Source organism: Pipistrellus kuhlii, unplaced genomic scaffold, assembly GCF_014108245.1.
Source record: "Pipistrellus kuhlii isolate mPipKuh1 unplaced genomic scaffold, mPipKuh1.p scaffold_m20_p_4, whole genome shotgun sequence".
NCBI classification, from domain to species: Eukaryota; Metazoa; Chordata; class Mammalia; order Chiroptera; family Vespertilionidae; genus Pipistrellus; species Pipistrellus kuhlii.
The window spans coordinates 35,247,639-35,262,516 of record NW_023425540.1 but is presented as its reverse complement, the minus strand read 5'-3'; positions in this window follow the sequence as shown (position 1 = coordinate 35,262,516).

The window sequence follows — 14,878 nt, the reverse complement described above, 5'->3', positions numbered from 1 at the left end:
GATAATAGTGACAGTATACTTTTCAAAAAAAAAAAGTTATGACCACGATTCTATTACAAAACAGAATGAAAACGTGTCAAATATTTTATTCAACTCATTAACGGTGCCTTGTTTAAAGGCAATTTAATAAAGCAAAATAGTTTTAAGATTGGGTAGTTTCATAGTGACTCAGCCCTATGTGTCTGAGACTGGGCACTCCCTCCCATCCCCACTCCAGAAAAAAAAGAAATTGTTTATAATGAATTCCCAAGAGCAAGGTAAGTATGTATTTCTGACAGGTCTCTGTTCTATATAATAAAAGGGTAATATGCAAATTGACCCTAACAGCAGAACAACCAGAAATGACCAGTCGCTGTGACATGCACTGACCACCAGGGGGCAGATGCTCAATGCATGCGCTGCCCCCTGGTGGTCAGTGCTCTCCGGCGGGCGGAGCTCTACTCAGCCACAAGCTGGGCTGACAGCTGCAAGTGCAGCAGTGGTGGGGGGAGCCTCTCCTGCCTGGGTGGCGGCACTAAGAATGTCCAGCTGTTGGACATCCCTCAAGGGCTCCCGGGCTGACAGAGGAATGTCTGACTGCCAGCTTAGGTCCACTCCCCGGGGGATCAGGCCTAGGCCTGCAGGTGGACATCCCCCAGGGGCCCCAGACTGTAAGAGGGGTGAGGGCCAAGCTGAGGGACTGCCCCCCCAAGTGCATGAATTTGCATGCACTGGGCCTCTAGTATATAATATTTGGAGATAAAGTAGCAGATTTAGATCACACAGAAACAATGTAATTGTATCCAATGTGGCAGGGATAAAAGGTTTCTTTCCCTCTTTTCTCTAATTCAGTTTTCCCCCAACCTCATTCCCTGCCAACCCCCCTCCTTTCATTTCCTCTCCTTATATACCTTTCCCTTTCAGCTCAGTTTTCCTGCATTGGCTTGATTTTCCTACAGGTTCTTTCTCCCTTGGGCATCAAGTACAACCCCTCCAGAAAGCTTATGTCCCTCATTCAACCCAAATACCAAGCTTGACTTCACTCCCACCCCTAAGGCGGAGCTAGTCGAGTCACATGACCAATATGAACTAGAGATCCCAACTTCCCCAACAGGAGAAGAGGTATTTTGTTGCTCAAGAAAAAGGAACTGATATTAGGCCAAAACAACAGACCTACTATATAGTTAGTACGTTTCCAAAATGTTGAGGAAAAGCTGTAAGAAAAGACTTCGAATAAACTTTATGGGGCGTGCTTAAAGTTTTATAAAAGCGAGGCTTCATTTCACACTCTTCTTCCCTTTATATACATTTTATTTGCGGTACCATTTACTGCCAGTTTTTACTGTTAGCTGAAAGCTAACACAACGTAGTGTTTCTTAGTAGGTGGCAGGAACAGCAACAGGTGTTAGACCCTCGTGTTGGACTGGACCTGGGTTCAGCAACCTTGGTACTTGAGTCCTGGCTAGGAAAGAATTCAGAGCCAAGACTCCAAACTGTAAGAGAACATCTATATATATATAAAAGTCTAAGCAACTGTTACGACCAGTCAACCAAACAACTGGTTGACCAATCGCTATGATGCACACTGACCATCAGGGGGCAGATGCTCAATGCAGGAGCTGCCCCCCTGGTGGTCAGTGCACTCCCACAGCCAATCTCCCATGGCCAGCCTACCTCCCATGGTTCCTCTCCTCCCAAGCCGGCCGCCCCAATCAGCCCCTAAGGGGACTGGGCGAGACAGCCCTGATGGGCCCAATCATCAGCCAGGCCAACAGCCCCCACCTGTGCATGAATTCGTGCACTAAGCCTCTATTTATAAAATTACAGAGGTAGAATCAGTAATTCATAGCAGAGATGGCTGAGAAAACAAGTTATAGAGACAAAGGAGGGGCCCTAGGAGCTTGAAAATGAGGGAGGTAATGGTAGCTCACCTGAGGGAGGGGAGAGAGGAAAAGGCTCAAGTGTCCTCCATCATAAGGGTTTTAAGGTGGAGATTTGAGTGGCAAGCATCAGGGCTGGGGGGTCATTATTCAATACAGCTGGTCCTGAGGCCAACCATGGGGTCACTGGTCTGATTTTGCTGCTTTTCTGGGAATGAAGCTGAAATACAACGGAGGCCTAGATGTTATCTCCAGGGAGGAGGGGTCCGGGGGTCCAAGCGGAATGACCAGCCATATGCTAGGAGAGGAAAGGTCACCATGGGGGCGAGGTCCCACCGTCCAATTGTCCTTTGCTAGGCACCTGGGACTTTCCACCCTGGTGACCTTCTGTACCTGGCCATCCTCCTTGTGATGGGGTCACTCATAATCTAACAGAGCATCTGAGTTTGAAATTTCGCTTTAGTTTGAAATTCTGAAATACATACATGTGTGGGAACAGAGGGTTGTTTTGTTCTTTTCTGAGTTTCATTTCTCAGGCCAGCGCGCACCTGCATATTCCCTTTGGCCCTAAACAATGTGATGGAAGAGGTGATTCAACCGCAGACAATGTATCAATATATAGTACCCAACGCGCAAGCAGGACTGTAAAGCAGGACCAGGCCAACCCCATCAGGAGCCAATCTCATTGTCTGACACCAAGAGCAATGGCTGACGCCTTCTGACGGTCCAGGACTGCATGCATTTGCATTCTGTTCCCAACCCCATTTTTCCTTTATCCTGTCCCCGGCACCTTACTGTAAGGCAGGTTTTGGATGCTTGTAAGCTCCCTGTCTTCTTGGATGGCTGGCCCTCTCCATTAACGCCTTATATGATTCAGCCCTGCCTGCGGTATTGGACATGGCGACAGGCGGCCCAAGCCCGCCCGGGGGTTTCCCGGTAACGCTCGCTGTGCTTACGTCTGTCTAGCTGCCTCCCACATTTCCAAGATTCAACCTCCAATTCATATTGTTAAAATTGCCATATGTTAAATTATTTTACCCTGTGCATCAGTCACTTATTGCTGTGGAAGAAATTACTCCAAAACTTAGGAGCTTAAAGCAACAGCAAATAATAAGTTATAAGAGAATCAATATCTCTCAGCTTTTGTGGATCAGGGATTAGGGAGTCTTAGCTGGGGGATTCTGGCTCAGAAGCTCTCCAGAGGTTGCAGTCATCTGAAGGATTTTCTTTGAAAGCTTGGCTGATGCTGCAGGATCTGACTCTAAGCTAACTTCCATGCCTGTTGGCAAGAGACCTGTTGTTAGTTTTGTTTTTGTTTTTGTTTTGTTTTTCCTGCTGTTGGTTGCAAGTCTCAGTTACTTGCTGTAGTGTCTGAAAGTCTCAGACACTAATACATGTGTCTTTAATACGTGTGTCTCTCCATAGGGCTTCTTGTGGATACTTATAACATAGCAACTGGTGAGAGAGCACGAGAGCGAGAGGACTTAATATCATTAGTGATACTTCTTCCACCTTCTATCCCTTAGAAATGAGTACTAAGAACAGCCTGCACTCAAGGGAGGAAAATTAGGCTTCACCTTTTGAAGGGAGGAGTCCATTCTCTGGCCACAAATTATTTATATTCCCCCCCACATGCAAAATACATTCCCTTCTCAAGAACCCCCAAAGTCTCATTTCTCCAGAACCTTGGCTTCAAGTCCAGAATGTTGGCTTCTAACGTAGCTTTTGGTATGGATAAGTCTCCCCGGATGTACTCCAGTAAAGTTCTCTTAATCTAAAGACCTGTGAACTAAAGGGACAAGTTATTTGCCCCCCATACATGTAAACTATGAGGTGGGACAGAGGATAACCACGACAGACAGTTCTGCTCAAAAGAGGCGTCAGGGAGTCTGTAGCAATTCCAGAACCCAGCCAGGCAAAGGTTGGAAGTTCCTTGATTAGGTTACAAAGCCTGGAAATAATCTCTATGGCTCTTGACCCCATAGGCTTTTGATTCTGCCTTCTGACTCATCTTTTCTTTTCCATGAAAAGTAGTATGTGTTTGCAGCTGAGATTTCTAAGTCTGTCTTCTACTTGTGGGATTTTGGGAGTGCAAAGACCTTTTTTCTTTCTTTTTAAAAAATATATATTTTAATTTTTTACAGAGAGGAAGGGAGAGGGATAGACAGTTGGGAACATCGATGAGAGAGAAACATCGACCAGCTGCCTCCTACACACTCCCCACTGGAGATGTGCCCGCAACCAAGGTACATGCCCTTGACCAGAATCAAACCTATCCACAGGCCGACGGCTCTATCCACTGAGTCACATCCGTTAGGGCACAAAGACCTTTTTTCATTTGGTACTATTCTGATCTTTTTCAGTTCAAACTAGCAGTGTTTCCGCTGATATCATTCTGTCAAAAACTGTTGATTCCCTGTGCATTTCACTGACGTTCAGGTCCCTGGGCAAAAACTATACCTACCAATATCTTCCGGGTATGCCCTTCTCTACCTTGAGCTTCTGCTGAGGGATAGCATCCTTAGAAACCCTCTAGTTTAATTGAAAGGATCTGTCAGGCATTCCTTTAAAATATTTAGATGACCTTGTCTCATTGACAGATACTCTGAGGCATCACCATAGAGCTTTCGGAGTGTTAGGGTGTTTTGGCTCCTGACCAGGCTGTGAAAGATTTTGAAACTGAGAGAAGAAATAGATGCAGAGAGGAAGTTTATTTTTACTTCCCCCAAGGGAAGGGGCCAGTGCATTGCTAATCAATACAAGGGCAAAGAACAAAAGCTGCTCCCCCTTTAAAAACCTTGGCTGCTGTTGCTAGGTGACAAGGAAGAGAGGTGGACTTGGGGGCTGATATCGAGCAGACATCAGAGGGGTTGTCTTTGAAAAGTTTGTTTGCTTTTTCAATCCAGGCAGATGCCTGCAAAACATCCTTAGAGTGAAAGTTACAAAGAGTTTGAAAGAGGCCTATTTGAAGGGGAAGGGAGAAGGGAACTTGGTACTAATTATTCCTGAGCTCTAAAACCAGCAGGGAGGAGGGGTATGTATACAAGAATGTAGCCTTGAAAGTAATTTATCTTGTCTTTTGTAGTTTGAACAGGGGGGCTGTTTGAACCAGAGGAGCTAACAATCTTGTGGTTTAATTACCAGATACTTCCCATAAGTTGTGGAAGGCCTTTTTTTTTTTTTTTTTTTTTTTTTCTTGTTCTCACACTCACACTGAGGTCTTAAGCAATTTTACAACCACAATCTTGGTTTAGACCATGTTTTCCTGAGAGTGCCTGAAGGCCATGTCTTCGCCTGAAGGCCATGTCTTTATTTTAGTGTCCTTGACTGCCTAGAGAGTCTAGAAATGAAAAACAATCAAGCCATGGCTCCTTTATGTTTGCTTATCTTGCTTCTTTCACATTTTAGTAGAGCAGAAAGATGAAGTTAGGAGGCACCTGGAACACTCTGGCTGGAAATCTTAGACACACATGCACAGATTCCACTTTACCCATCACTGCAGGCCATTGCTCATTTTCCCTCCATGACAGAAAGAACAGGATCTCATGTGCTCCGGTTTCCAGAGGGATTTTCCTCACTCTTCTTTAAGTGAGCTTCCTCGAGTCCATGCTTCTGCAGTTCTCAGGGTACTCTATGCTTCTTCTAATCCTGTCTTCAGAGTCACTCCAGCTTCTATTGTCTAATTCCAAAGTCACCCTCACATTTTAGGCGTTTGCTATAGCAGCACCCCACTTCCAGGTATCAAAATTGGTATTTAACATCTATTGCTTTGTAACAAGTTACAAACACTTAAAGGATGTATACAATTAAAACTTTGATAGTTAGTGCCAAATTTCCCTCCAAAACAAGTGAAGGTGTAGGACTGTCCATTCCCCACAACTTCATCTCATAATATTATTAATCTGTTTCAATGTTGTAGGCTGCTTTTTAAGTACTTTATTTATTTACTAGGGACCCAGAGCATGAATCTGTGAATCTTGAAAAGAACTGTGGACCACAAGGCTGTGGTAGGTGGGGGGCATGGTAGGGGTGCTTGGCCCATCCTCCATGCCCCTCCAGGCCTGGTCTTTCCTGCTACTGCCCCCTTACCCGTGTCCCCCATCTGCCTGCAACCCTGCTTCTGCTGCTGCCACTCCCACACACTGACAGTGCCGCCCCCCCCACCCCCTTGAACCTGCTGATAGCACAGAACAATTAGGGCCAGCATCAACAGTGGGTGTGAGCAATGGCTGCTGCCCTGATCACCCCTCAGGAGCAGGGTGAGGTGGAGAAACCCTCGGGGTTGATCAGGGCTGACAGCTGCTACTCACACTCTCTGTTGGTGCCAAGTGATGGGGACCAGCACCGGGCACCGGCAGTGGGTGTGAGCAGTGGCTCTGGTACTGGCTACAGGTGTGAGCAGGCCTGGCACTAGCAGTGGTGTGAGCAGCAGCTTCAATGACAGCAGCAGGTGCAAGCACTAGGCAGGACCATAGTTCATGGGAGCAAAGAATTTTCTTTTCTTTTTTTTTTTTTTTTTTAAGAATTCTTTTTTTTTCTTTTTAATATATATTTTATTGATTTTTTACAGAGAGGAAGAGAGATAGTGAGTTAGAAACATCGAGAGATGTCATCTATCAGCTGCCTCTTGCACACCCCCCACCGGGGATATGCCCGTAACCAAGGTACAGGCCCTTGACCGGAATCGAACCCGGGACCCTTCAGTCCGCAGGCCGATGCTCTATCCACTGAGCCAAACCGGTTTCGGCGAGCAAAGAATTTTCAGTAACCATCAGAGAGGCTCGCCCCAATGACAGCAACCAGTGCCCTGCCTTGGTCTGGCATCCTGGCTCGCCTGCTCCACAATCCTGCAGCGGCCAATGCCTGTCTAGTTCCACACACGCCCCCTGGTGGTCAGCGCACATCATAGCACCGGTTGTTCAGTTGTTTGGTTGTTCCAGTTGTTCCACTGTTTTGTCTATTTGCACATTTGCCTTTTATTATATAGGATTTATTTATTTTCTGAGAATTTAACATTATATTTTTCATTAAATTTATTGGAGTGAGATTGATTAATAAAATTAAATAGGTTTTCAGGTATACAATTCTTTAATACATCATCTGTATATTTATTTATTTGTCAGATTGGATAAAATAACCATTTTATCCAATCTGACAAATAAATAATTAATTATTTGTCAGATTGGATAAAATAACCATTTTATATCTTCTAGTAAGAGCCTCTTTATATCTTTTGGATTGTTTACTTTCTCTAATGATTTGAATGGGTGGTTTTTAAATTATAGATATTAATCTATCCTGTATATTGCAAATATTTTCTCTTGGGACATCAGTTTTCTTTTATCTTTGTTTATATATTTTGTCTTACACTGTTTTTAACCTCTTTTGAGATCTAACTTGTCAATCTTCCTTTTATGGCTTCAAAATTTATCTTGATTAGGATTCATAGGCAATAAAAATTCTCCTTTTACTCTAATCCTTTTACAGTTTTGTTTTTGAGTTGCATGCTTTCCCCCAGGTGATATTGCTTTTTGTGCACAGTTAAGGTAGGCTGGGAGAAGAGAGTGGAGTTAGGAACCCTATAAAGTGGAGTTACTTTAGCCACCATTATCAAGGTTGGGGCATGAGGAAAGGTTCTGTTCTTGCTCTAACTTTTTGAACTTTCCAGTCCTGTGTGGTTGCCTGGATACACATCTGCACCAACACTACAGTTCTAGATAGCCCTCTGGTCAACCCCTTGAAGGACTCTGAGAACCAAGAATCAGCTCTGATATTACCAGGTCCAGGGGTTCTCACCTCATGCTGTATCAGGCTCACCTTGGGAGCTTAGGAAAAACACCGATGGTTGTGTGCTGACCCAGATCATTCAATAAGAATCAACAAGTGTAAGGGAAGGGTGATTTTTTCCAACAACCTTGTTGAGCTCAATTGGCATACAATAAACTACATATATTTAAAGTGTACAGTTTGGTAAGTTTAAGTAACAGTGGAACAATCACTACAAGCAAAAAAAGGAACATTTCCATCAACTCCAAATGTTTCTTCTGTCCCTTCCCCCTGCCCCTGCCCTTCCCATCCCCACCTCACCTCCTAGTCGGACAACTGCCTACTTCTTTCTGTCAACAAAGATTAGTTTGCATTTTTGAGAATTTTATAGAAATGGAATCATATGTTCTCTTCTTTGGTATTGCTTTTTTTACTTAGCATAATCATCTTGAGGTTCATGGTGTTGCAGCAAGTATCAATAGTTCATTCCTTTTTATTACTGACTAGCACTCCATTGTATGGATATACCACAATTTGTTTATTCATTTACCCATTTGAGGAACATTTGAGCTATTGCCAGTCCTCCAGGGGGTCAGCAGAGGTGAAGTCCCATCTGGGTAGGAAGAATGAGGAGATGCTAGTAAGTAGAAATAACAATTCCTACTGGCCCTGGAGCCCTTGGCTGGTGAAGCTTGTGTGGCACTGACATCCCTTCTTACAGTTGGCATTTTGCCATCAGCGTCTCTGTGTACTGCTCTAGCCCTTAGGGACAGCAATAAACACCCCCACAACTGTAGATCCCTCCTAGCACGCAGAGATAAGTTCTTGTTACTTGGGGCTCCAGCCCATCACACTTTGCATCCCCCACCACCTGCTCCTTCTTTTCCTCGGTCCTTACTCATTTTCCCCAGACTCCAAATTAGTCACTTTTCACCCTCCCATGAGGCCTTGAACTTCCCCTTTTTGCTGTTTATGTTCAGTCCCCACTGCCTATCCTGAGCGTTTCCCTCTCTTCTCTGCCAGCTCCCTTGGCACCCTCCACCCCCCTACTCGGCTTACCAACCCTTGACAGTCAGCATGGAGCTGGTTCAGGAACGGGCCACCAGGTCGATGCCATGGGATTGAGAACCCTGATACAGGCCTAGTTAACAGAAGAATTTAATCCACGCTGGAGGAGGCACCACAGGTTGGGGCAGAAGAGAAGGATAATCAAGAAATGACAGAGGGACAATTGATGAGCTCCTTTGGGAAAAACCAATTCAGGTAATTATCTCAGCCCTTCCAAAATGAATTCCAGGAACGCTTAGCAGCCCGGGTTCTCAGTTTCTCCGCCTGTTGTTGTGTTTACCGGTTCCAGGCCCGGGGCAGGCGAGAGGATCCGAGGCTTCGGAACGCAGACCGGAGCACGGCGGGCGCTGTCGCTGTCGTCGGGTTAAACTGCAACTGAGACGGCCATTCGTATGCAAAAGTCCATTCGTATGCAAAAGTCGCTGCTTGGAACTTGGATGTGTTGTGAGAGGCGGAGTCTCAAGGCATCACTAGGCTGGGGTGTGGCCAACAGCAATGGCTGCCTGTCAGCCGCCTCTCGGATCCGTGTCCCATGTCTCCACGCGTCTCCCCACGTCTCGCATCACAGCACAGCAAACAAATATTCTTGCATGAAGCTCTGCAAGCCAGCCACCCTCACTTTCCGACCGGATGGCAGACAGTCTAGCCTCTCAACAGAAACTGGATTTCAGAGAGGTCGGGAGCTTGTCTGTCTTCGGGTTGAAGAAATCAACGCCCTCCGCCAGCCCATATTGTGTCCGCGCCCCCCCTACATCAGTTTCAGCGCTTGTGCACTGAATTCTCCTCTTTCTCTTTCAGTTTAGTTGTAGGTCTTTCAGCCAGATTTCCCTTGGGTTTAGGGTGATAGACTTATTTTATAGTTGTATATTTGAAATTGTGCACGGCAGCAGATTAGGTGTGTTAACCTATGCTGCCACCTTCGTTCTCTAGGAATGTTATTTTTTAAGATTATGCAGAAAGAGATAATAGAGATTATAAAGTTTGCATTTAATTTTTATTAGTTATGAGCAATATGTGTTTAATTATATGTGTTAATTTTTAATAATAAAATGTGGCCCCTTATCACGAAAAAAAAAAAATGAATTCCAGAGTTATTAATGAGGTAAGTTTTAGAAACCTAGGCAAAATTAAAAGTGAGTATTATTAAATTTCGGCAGAGGACACTGTCTCCCTCTCAGCTTAGATTTGGGTGATACTCATAAAAAGAAAAAGTCAGTAGTTATAAAAAAAAATCTATTAAACTTTTGCATTTCAAAAAAGAAACCCAAATTAAGATGTACTCTTTGAACTTTATTTTGGCAAGTATAGTTAGTAATGGCATAATATACTAGTATTCCCTATATAAAGTGCTCACATAGACCAATAAACATTTTTATAGAAAAATCGCCAGAGGATGTGTCCAAATAAGGAGATGCCATTGGTTAATGAACATATGGACAAAAGTTGAACCTTATTTTCTGCACTCAAATACGTGTACAATGAAAAAGAAATGAGACATGACCCTCTGTTGATTAAATTGTTCAAGATTAAAAACCATTTGAACATCTAGTGACTGACACTATAGTTGCCAATGCTTATTTATGACTTGTGTGTATTGTGTCTCTGTAGGTCCTCTGCTCACAGCAGGAGGCTCCTGGGGGCTGAGGAGAGCTATCCCTTTAAAAGCCCTGCTATATGCCACCTCCCCCACCTTACACACAGGTTCTGCAACCATTATGACAGCCTTGCAAGGCACATAGGGTTGGTCTTATTTCACAGATGGGAAAAGCGAGGCTCAGAAAGGCACGGCCAGGGAGTCTGACAGCCAGGATTTGAACTCCACTTGGCCTGACTACACACTCTGTTCTCACCCCACCAAGGCAGGCTGCTTCTGAAATTCTCTGACCTGTCAAAGAAGAAGGCAGCTACTGCTGTAGGCCTGAATCTGAAAGAGCTGCTTCCCCTTCTCCTCCCTCCCTAGCCCCCAAGCCAGAAGAAAGATGAGCAAGAAGCTGTAAGATAGCAGAAGAAGGACCAAGAAGGAAAAAGGAGAATTTAAAGGACAACATTCAGAGAAAATGAAAAGTAGCTGCTGGAAGAGGCACATCCCTATAGCTCTTGGGGTTGCACTCCACCCCCACTCCCAGCCCAAACATACACACCACCTCCAGGTAATTGTTTCCCCGTTGCCAGGCAATTCCCTGCCTGGACTGGGCCCAGCCTCCCAACAGATCACATGAAGGCATTTTACAGCTGGATATCAGAGAGCCAGGCTCCACCCCTTCGTGGAGCACCAGGGCGGGTTGTCTGTCCTTGGAGGGCCTTTGCCCCTTCCCAGTCCACCCCTTGTGGACAGCGGTGTCCTGTGGTCAATAACCAGTGTGACACGCGTGGGGGCTGTTAGTATTTGAGGACTCCTAAGGAGGACCCCACATTTCAGGGATGACTGTGAGCCTCTGAAGTACCCCCATCAAGAAGATATACCCCAAAACTAGGGATGTCAATGTTGGTTTTGAAATCTAAGAAAGGGAATGATCAGAATGATTTCCCACTGGTGAAATGCAGAGTTGAAATCTGTGGCTGACTAGATAGACCTTCTGGGCCCTGCTGCCCTCCCCCAAGCAAGTGTGAGAATCCGACAAGCCCAGCCCGAAGCCTCTGGAACCGCACTGGACCCCCAGACGCTCACTTGACCTGGGTTCTTCCTCCTGCCCAAGGCCTCTGCTTCCTGACCCAACTAGCAAGGTAGCTAATCCTGCCCTGAAAGTACTGTTCCTCCTTGGAGGGACTCTCTCAAGCCAAGAGCTGGCTGGAATGCCTGAAACTGTATGATCACGCTTATATCTGCCTTTTCTCACACACGGTAATATTTAGAAGAATTTGGTCTCAGACTCTCTTTTACTACAATAAACCTGGTAGCAAGGTTGTCATGGAGAAGATGTAGAGACCCCACTGTGTCTACTGCCCAAAGCACCATCATTTAAGAGCAACAACAGCCACCACAGACCATGTGACACTCTCATGAGGGCACATGGCTTAGGTCAGTTGCCAGGTGGCTCTTTTGGCCTGAGAATCCAGCTCCATGATGCCCTGAGAGCTTTTCCACACATGTATGTGTGAAGCAAAGACAGAGATGCTGATTTCAGTGATGGGAAGCTAAAAATTCCACACACACACACACACCCCGCTCAAATCCCCACTTTGATTGATAGAGGAGAGAATTGACCACATTGAGCTGCCTTCTATTTAGCTTCAGGGACCAGCTACCCTAAGGTCCCAGAGCTAGTGGTGCTCTGCAGGCTCTGGTTGTGTGTGTGTTGAGGAAGGGAGGATATTGTTGGGGAAAGGGTAGGTAGGGGAAGTGACACCTGCTCCTGCTGATCCCGATCTTGTCTTTATGAGGACAAGAACTCCAACTGGTCTAAGGGAGAATTTTGCCTCCCTGTAGACAATGAGAACCAGGCCTCCAATCACAGCCAACCTGGGCCATTTTCAATGTCACTGCCAACTTGACCCACTATTATGGGAATTGCTCCAATTACAACCATAACATTTGCATGTGAAATGACAACTAAGCACTTGCCCAAGAGGCAATTTTTGTAAATGAAGCTGGGTGTTACTAATGTTGGGTACTTTGTCCTTTGTCGGGCTATTTGTGACCTGATTAGAAGACAGCTCCCTTCGGCATTGCCTTGTGGCCTGTCATAAATTACTTGGCCCTCAAATGCTTCCTATGGCTTGCAGACAAGCTCCTTGAAATAAATGGGCTTCAATCACCAGTTTCAACAATTCTCCTGTCTCCAAGTAATAAAACATCTGGAGAATTGGGCTAAATGGATAAAACAGTCCTCTATAATAAGTATCTGGCATCCTTACAACTCTGTATTATGCATTTTTTTTAAAATGAGCAGATGTGGTCCTTTGCTGCTATGAAGAACAGAGGCGTGTTTTGTCATGCGTTTTATTGCATTTAAAATGCAAGGTATATTTTCATAGTTCCCCGGAGGACGCTATCCCATTGATTGGGAAATGTTGATGTGTTGGTTTACAAACTTGAAAAGTAAGTGAACCGCTCAGAAAATTGCAGGATATAATTTAGACAGCCATTAAACTGGACACTCACAGGGAACTGGCTTAGAAAAAGGAATTCGGTCTATAAATTTCCCCTTCTTTCCTAGTGGGTTTGTTCCACTGGGCCTTTGATCTCAAGCTCATTTAAGTTCTTATCTCTCTTCTGTAATATTTATGGCTTTCTGAAGAAATGATTTCATCATACTGGCTATTCACTTCTTCCCAATTTCTCACTGAGAAAGCTTAGCTGGTAACCCACCTGTGTAGTCTCCATTTTATAGTCTTTTGTGGGGTTCCCACAAGATGTTTTTAACGTGTGTGTGGGGCAGTTGTGGGGGGGGGGGGTGATGGAGATCTAGAACATAGTCCACTGGGCTACACACCACATCAAACACACACACAATTTTTAAAATAAAGTTTGGAAAGCACAGGAAAGTACAAAAAACCAACAACCTAAAAACATCTGTAACTATATCCAGTTATTACCACTGTTTATGTATGTACTTTGATTGCATAAAATTATAATCCTGCCGAAACTGGTTTGGCTCAGTGGATAGAACGTTGTCTGCGGACTGAAAGGTCCTAGGTTTGATTCCGGTCAAGGGCATGTACATTGGTTGTGGGCACATCCCCTGTGGGGGGTATATAGGAGGCAGCTGGTCGATGTATCTCTCTCATCGATGTTCTGGCTCTATCCCTCTTCCTTCCTCTCTGTGAAAAATCAATTATATATATATATATATATATATATATATATATATATATATATATATATAATTATAATCCTGCTCTATATACTGTTGTCACTTCAAATACCTAAGACATTTTTCCCTTTTATTAAATATTTATTTAAAATATGTCTTGATGGATGGACATGCTTACTGAACTAGTTTACTTTGGAACATTTAAAACTTTCAGAAATGTTTACTGAAATATGATAAATCTTAAGTAAAAATCATTTTATAGGTTTATGATTCTTTTCTAGCAGTAAAATTACTGGATGAAAGCATATGAGATTTTGTTTTTAAGATTTTATTAAAAATGTTTTTATTGATTTCAGAGAGAAAGGGAGAGGGAGAGATAGAAACATCAATGATGAGAAAGAATCATTGATCAGCTGTCTTTGCATGCCCCACACTGGGGACTGAGCCCACCACCCTGTGCATGTGCCCTCTCTGGGAATCAAACTGTGTCCTTCTGGTTCAACCACTGAGCTACGCCAGCCAGGCTATTTTTAAGACTTTAATACATACTGTCCCCTGTGCTCTTCAAAAGGGTGTAATGGTGTATGTCGTGCACTCCCACCACGAAGATGTAAGCGTCTCGGCTTCCATGCCTGCTGGGTCCTCTCATTAGTAACAGTTCCAGAGCAAAGAACCCTCTGCCTGCGTCCGAGCTGCGTTGTTCCCTAGTTTGATGTTTACCTTTTAACTTGGATGATGAGCTGGAAATTTTCAGTTGTTTTGCCAAGTTTTCTTTTCCCCTCCCCATTTTTTTTAAAAAAAGTTTTAAAATCCCTTTCTCAATCTTTTTGTGTAGGGAGTCTTCTTTGGCTTTTAAGTTTTCCCAGCTTGAAATCAGATTCTAGATTTTGGCTTTACTTATATTTGTGTTTTCCCAGTTCTTTAATGGTTTTATTTTTATATTTAACACAAATCTATCCAGAACTTATTTTGGCCTATTTCTTGACATGAGTATTCTTTCTTATTCTTTATCAAATGGTTAACAGATTGTGTCAGCACCATTTATTCAATATTGACATTTTAAAATAATCCACCCTTTAAAAATTAAAAGCAAAGGTGTGTTATTTCTCTATGTGGGTCTTCCTTAAGTATGTTTACATTCATAGATAAATCACTGATATTTGTTTTTCCTTAGTTAATCTCTCCCGCCTGATACAGGATTTATCACTTTTCACTGATTGCAAGCCACAACCCTGCCTGATTCTGGAACTTTGGAGTCCCAAGAGGTCAGTTTAGAAATGAAGTCTCAGTTGTGCCTCTAGTTGCCCATTATATTTCTACACGGTGTGTATCTCTGGGGTGTCTGCATGAAAGCATGAGCCTAAGAGAAATCAGACTGCACACACAATTAAAAACAAGCAGTCTTTCTAGTTGGATACTGGATTCTAGGTC